We start from the raw sequence: 6,968 nt of genomic DNA, 5'->3' as shown, positions 1-6,968 counted from the left end.
GCAGGGAGCACCTGGAGGCCAGGTCTGCTTTGGTATGTGAAATATGCATCTCAATCTCTTGTCCAGGGATCTGAAACCAAACACAAACCACCTCCAAAAATATTTCTACCATAGCACTGAATTTCAAAGACAGAGCAGGACCACAGCTTGGACATTATAGAGAAAGAAATGTGCCCAAGGCATGTTGTACAGAGAAGGGAGTGGGAGAAACACAAAACTGAAAATACATAATATCAGGCAGTATTCTGTGAACATTCTTTCAAAATGTAAATAGTGTGTGTCAGGGAAATTTTATGTTTTCTTGAATTCAAAAGGAATTTTGTAAATGAACAGAAAATGTTGCCATTATACATTATAAAATGAGTAAAACATACCTGAGCTATAAATAAAAATTCTACAAAAATGCATTTCAGTCAACTAAGAAAACATTATTTTAGCTTCATAGAAAATGGTTTCATATGGCAACAGAGATGGTTCCGTGAATAAAAGCTCTTACCTCAAAGCTAAAAACCTGAGCTCAATCCCAGATTCCACATTAAGGTAGAAGGAAAGAACCAACTCCATGAAATTGTCCTCTGGCCTCCACATGTGCACCATGGTATATGTGCTTCCTCCACATGATAAAAACAAACTTACTTGAGAAGTATTCTGGTCGTCATCTATTGTCTCTCTATAGCCATTTGAGGATAGAAGGAAGAACACTCCATCCCAGTCTAATAGGACTGTTGCAGCAAACATTTTAAAGTATCTGTTGACCAGATTCCTGGAAGAAACTACCCAGGCCAAAAGTCACATTGAAATTGTATTGAGCCAAGATTGTCCCCAAGAGCCTGTCAGTTACCATCATGCTGAGCACAGAGAGCAGGGAGGGATTTGTGGTTAAGAACATGGGCCTCACTGGTCCAGCTCAGCCAAGGAAGTGATGTGCTTCTCCTCTGATTGCAAATTCCAAAATGGCATATCAGGTGTTTGTTTCATCTACACTGGAGAAGTCAGACCCAGTAGTGAAGCATTTGTCCAACTTGAATGAGAATATGAAGTATAACTGGCTTAAAGGAAAGACAGAGAAACCAAGGGACACAGATATGCTGAATTATTCAAATGCAACAGTATTGAAATGATTTAAAGCATGCAGGTCCAGATAATCCTGATACTGCCAATAATGGGATTGTATGGCCCAGAGGAATCCCATTTGACTGAAATAAGGAAGAACTTGTTTTGTTCTTTTCAGGGCTGGAAATTGTGTCAAATGAGATGACACTGCCAGTGGATTTTCAGAGGTGGACCATAGGAGAGGCTTTTGTGTAGTTTGCTTCACAGGAGATAGCCCAAAAGGCCATAAAGAAACACAAGGGAAGAATAGGGCATAGGTACATTGAAATATTCAAGAGTAGCAGAGCTGAAGTCCTAACCCACTATGATCCTCCTTGAAAACTCATGACAATGCAGTGCCCAGGTCCTTATGATAGGCCCCGGGGTTCTTCCTTGTTACAGCCAAATGGGATTCCTCTGGGTCACAAAAATCCCATTATTGGCAGTATCAGAACTATCAGAACTATCTGAAGTCCGAATCCACTATGATCCTTCTCAAAAGCTCATGACGGTGTCGTGCCCAGGTCCCTATGATTGGCCCCGGGGTTGGAAGAGGGTATAATAGCATCAGCAGAAGACCTGGGTTTGAAAGAATGAGGTAGGTACCTATGGTGGATATGATAACTATGGAGGTTATAATGACAGGTGTGGTTTTGAGTCTGATATATTTGGAAGAGGCTTGAGCCACTATTTCTGAGGAATATGTGATCATAGATATGGAGATGGTGAGTCCAGTTTCCAGAGCACCACAGACCACTGGGTACACATGACGAGATGCCATACAGAGCTACTGAGAGTGATATTTACTATTTTTTTCTCACCTCTTAATCCCATGAGAGTACACATTGAAATAGGACCTGATGGCAGAGTTGCGGGTGAGGCAGACGTTGAGTTTGCTACTCATGAAGATGCTGTGGCAGCTATGGCAAAAAGATGAAGCAAATCTGCAGCACAGATATGTGGGGGGGGGCTCTTCTTGAATTCTACTGCAGGGACAGGTGGCGGTAGAGCTCATTTGAATTCTACAGAAGGGGCAAGTGGTAGTGATTATGATAGCCAGGTGATGGGGGGTTGGGGGGGGGTAATGGGTTTATTCAACCAGTCTAGTTACAGAGGTCCTGCCAGCCAGCAGCTTAGTGGTGACTATGGAAGTGGTTAAGGTAGTCAGAGCAGTATGAGGAGATATGATCAAGTTCTTCAGGAAAATGCAATGACCATCAGTCAAACCTTACTTAGGAAGAGAGGGAACATCAAATAGCATCTACGGGAATAAAAGGCTGCAGGTACTGGAACTGGACGGAGTAGGAAGGCTATCCAGCATACCCAGTATGATGATAATTGGCAAATTCAATTGCCTCCGGTCACTACGGCTCAGCTTCATTCTTTCTTCTTTCTCCTCTTTTTTTTTTTTTTTTAAGACAACAAAATTTAACAGTTTGGCATTACAAGCTTGAGATTCGTGCTTACTGTAAAGTGAAAGTTATGATTGTTTTCAAACTTTAAGCTCAGTAATTTTGATCACTGAAAATATTCCTCTAGGATATACTAACAAGTTCAGTGTTGCCATCTCCACTTTCAGATTTCCTCAAGTTACTTCCGTTGGAGGAGTATACTCAAGCTGTAAGCATGATTCAGTTTAAAGCAGTTTCACTTACACTGAATGGTGTTGCTCTTAGACCACAATACACTGAAAACTTGAGGTACATGTTAAAAAAACATGCTTTTCTGTAGAAATTAAATACAGGAGCCATGTCTTTGATTCAAAGTGACAACATTTGGCTTGTTTGTTAATTCTAGATTTTTGGTTTCATATTCTGTACAGTACATGAGTGTACACTTTTCAGTTTTGTTTTTGTTTTTGTTTTTTTTTTTTAAGATCCAGAACAATTTTGAGATGTGACACCAATACTTTAGGAGTTTGGTCATGCTGTTTGTATGGAATTCTGAGACTCTGATTTAAATCTTCCCTTGTATTGTGAATTTCATTTAGATGTATTGTACTAAGTGAAACTTGACAAATAAATCTTCCTTTTAAAAACTGGAAATGTTTACTTTTGAAAGATAATTCTATTCTTAAAAATATCATATGAATACATGATCGTCCATTCCATAGTCAAAAGTGTGTTTGAAGCATTGGGAGCCTGACCTCAGACATTAATATCTAGGAATGGCAGGAAGCTTCCATGTGAGCTGCAAGTATTTGCAGCCCATACTTATGTGCTCTAACACTGTCTTCCTTGGAGCTTGGTGATTTTAGAAAGCACTGGGAATCTTTTCATATTTGTATAGGAGCAACATTCCCTAACACCAATCCACCTGGTTGAATTTAACTGCTGGTTTCAGGAGCACAGCCTAAACACATTGCTCACACCAAGCTACGTTTCTATACTGCCTATACCCACAAAACCCAAACTACCTACATAATCTCATTTTACTTTTGCCAAATTCATTTTATCTTTGGATGTGTTTGATGTTCAAATGATTCTTCCTCATTTTAAAGAAAGACATAGCCCAATCATAGTGATGAATTATTGAAATTTGAGCTATTTAATTATATTTAGAGAGTTGTTGGGAGAATAAAAACAAGATAATGCATAGGAAATATCCTAGCTCAGATGCCAGCACATAAGTGCTTGGTAAATGTTAGCTTAATGTCAGATAGTTCCTTACCCGTAGCAAAGCATTTGTCAGCTTTGGTTCATGAAGCACCCTAATGCCTTGGAGGCATTTTTAGAGTTCCTTGAAAGAAACTGTGGTCACAGCACACAAGCTTCAAATTTCTTTGCCGCAACACACAGTGTGGATTGTAAATATGAAACAAGAAACCTAACCCATAGCATTTTTGCAAAGTTGAATGGTTAAGAAAATCGTACTTGAAACCATATCTGTGGAATTTGTCATCATAACATAGAAGTGACTCAGCTTTATAGCACCTCCTTTATATGACCTTGGTCACTTTATCCTACTCCTCAGCATCCTGCTTCCTTCAACTGAAAAAAGAAAGACATGTTGGTAACATGAATCTTTGGGAGATTGACAGTAAAACGAAATGTGTTCTAAATCTTAGAAACACAGCAAATTTCACACAGGCAAGAAGATGAGAACCACCTTATACCACCACCACCACCACCACCACCACCACCACCACCACCAACAACAACAACAACAAAATAATAATAATAGAAAATAAGAAAAAAAAAAAACTAAAGAAAATGAGCAGATGATTCCAGGCTCACCTGCCTCCTTCCACAGGCAGGTTTAAACTTAGAGACACTAAAAGAAGCTGGAAACACCATAACTTCAAAACCCAAGGGAGCACTTTACGGCCTGGATCACATAAGAGCGAATACATGCTAACCAAAAGGCAAAAGGTAAACAGTACAGGATAAACTCTAACTTAATGTCCCTGGGGTGGATCTCTATGGCGAGGGAAATGATAGCAAATAAAGTTGATAAAAACAGAAATAAAAGCACATTATATCATTCTAATGAATGTAAACACACCTAAAAATAAAGAGAGAAAGGGATGGATGTAGTTAAGATGTAGACAAACTAAGGCATTCTCTCAGAGAGGAAATCAATAAATGACGTCTGATACGAATGCATATTTGGTTTTCTTAAATATGGAATGAAATATAGCAAAAACATGCAATTCAAAAATGCTTGTATCTTCTTAAACATTCTCAGAAAGGATCAGAGATGCCTCAATCCCTCTTCATTGATGGCATTCAGGGTCCCATTACCCCTCCTTTCTTCACACCTATCCTGCTCACTCTGATGACCTCTAGACATAAGCAGTTTTGTCTACTTAAATTAATTACAACATAATAATTTTAATTCCTAAGTCTAAACCTGCAATATTTCATGATTACTAGTCCCTGTGTTGGGCAACACAGAATGAAGAACTTTGGATGCTTCTAGTATCCCAAAATGTTCTATTGCAATTTATTCTCATATATCTAAATATTTGAAGCGAACATCCACATATGAAAAGGAGCATGTTGTGTTTGTCTTTCTGGGTCTGGTTTGCCCCCTTCAGATTTATCATTTCAAGGTCTATCCACTTAGGTGCAGACATCACCATTTCCCTTTTTACACCTGAATAGTGCCATGTTGTGTAAACACAGTACATTTTCCTTACCCATTCATTCACTGATGGGCATCTAGTTTGTTTCCATTCCCTGCCTATTAGGAATAGAGCAACAATGATCAAGGATTAGTATCTCTGTACAAGGAGAGAGTCCCTTGGGTATATGCCCAAGAATGCCACTGCTGTATCATATTGTATATCTACTTCTAGCTTTTCCAGAAAATTCCACACTCATCTTCCTAGAGGTAGCACCAGTTTTCACTTCCTCCAAAATGAACAAGTGTTCCTTTTTCACTACATCCACGCCATGTTACTTGTTTTAGGTTAGTCTGTCTCACTGGTTTAACATAAAATCTCAAGGTAGTTTTAATTCACATCTACCTGATGTGTTTAAAGATGCTGAATATTTTAAAAAATATTCTTAACAATTACGTTTCATCATTTAAGAACCCTGATTAGTTTATGCCTTGATTTTTAACTTGGTTGGTTGGCTTGTTGTTGTTGTTTTCTGGATGTTTAATTGTATTAGTTCTCTGTATATTGCAGACACTAACCCTCTTTTAGATATATAGCTGACAGAGAATTTTCCCATTCTGAGAGCTATCTTTTAAATCTAATGATATTGTCCCTTGCTATATAGGAATTTGTTACTTTTATGAGGTCCATTTATCAACTGGTAGTCTTAATGACTGAACTACCAGGGCTCTGTTCAGAAAATCCTTTCCTGTATCTGTAAGTTGAAATATATTTCTCACCCTCTTCTCTATCAGCTTCAGGATAGCGGGCCTTATTTTGAGGCTCTTTCTTGACATTTTCAAGTTAAGTTCTAGTAGTTTCCTAGTTAGAATAGAAGCATTTATTGAAATGCACCTTTTCTCCAATGTATCCTTTTAGCCTCCCTATCAAAAATCAAGTGGCTGTAAGAATTCGGGCTTACATGTGAGTCTTTAGTATTATTCCATTGATCATTGTGTCCATTTTGATGCCTGTATCACACAGTTTGTATTGGTGCAGCTCTGTAGTACAACTTGAAATCAGGAATAGCAATATCTCCAGCATTACTTTTTCCTTTGTTGTTTTGGCTCTCTAGGATGTTTTGTACTTCCATATAAATTTTAAGACAATTTTCAGTTCCTGTGGAAAAAATGATTGCTGTTCTATTCAAGAATTTTTCCCCTGTGCCCATATCTTCAAGGCTTTTCCCCACTTTCTCCTCTATAAGTTTCAGTATCTCTGGTTATATGTGAAGCTCCTTGATCCACTTAGACTTGACCTTAGTACAAGGAGATAGGAATGGATCGATTCGCATTCTTCTACATGTTAACAACCAGTTGTGCCAGCACCATTTGTTGAAAATGCTGTCTTTCTTCCACTGGATGTTTTTAGCTCCCTTGTCGAAGATCAAGTGACCATAGGTGTGTGGGTTCATTTCTGGGTCTTCAATTCTATTCCATTGGTCTATTTGTCTGTCACTATACCAGTACCATGCAGTTTTTATCACAATTGCTCTGTAGTAAGGCTTTAGGTCCGGCATGGTGATTCCACCAGAGGTTCTTTTATCCTTGAGAAGAGTTTTTGCTATCCTAGGTTTTTTGTTATTCCAGATGAATTTGCAGATTGCACTTTCTAATTCGTTGAAGAATTGATTTGGGATTTTGATGGGGATTGCATTGAATCTGTAGATTGCTTTTGGCAAGATAGCCATTTTTACAATGTTGATCCTGCCAATCCATGAGCATGGGAGATCTTTCCATCTTCTGAGATCTTCTATAATTTCTTTCTTCAG

The 6,968-nt window shown here is 38.4% G+C and overlaps 1 pseudogene; it reads left to right on the top strand.

Annotated features, from left to right (window-relative positions):
* The first annotated feature begins 1,437 nt into the window (after positions 1 to 1,437).
* Positions 1,438 to 2,350, top strand: LOC110312046 (heterogeneous nuclear ribonucleoprotein H2-like; annotated as a pseudogene).
* Positions 2,351 to 6,968: the final 4,618 nt, after the last annotated feature.

Source organism: Mus caroli, unplaced genomic scaffold (genome assembly GCF_978045245.1).
Source record: "Mus caroli unplaced genomic scaffold, Mus_caroli_1 scaffold_17, whole genome shotgun sequence".
Taxonomy (NCBI): domain Eukaryota; kingdom Metazoa; phylum Chordata; class Mammalia; order Rodentia; family Muridae; genus Mus; species Mus caroli.
The sequence above is the reverse complement of the archived record's forward strand: the minus strand, read 5'-3'. Positions and strand labels throughout refer to the sequence as shown.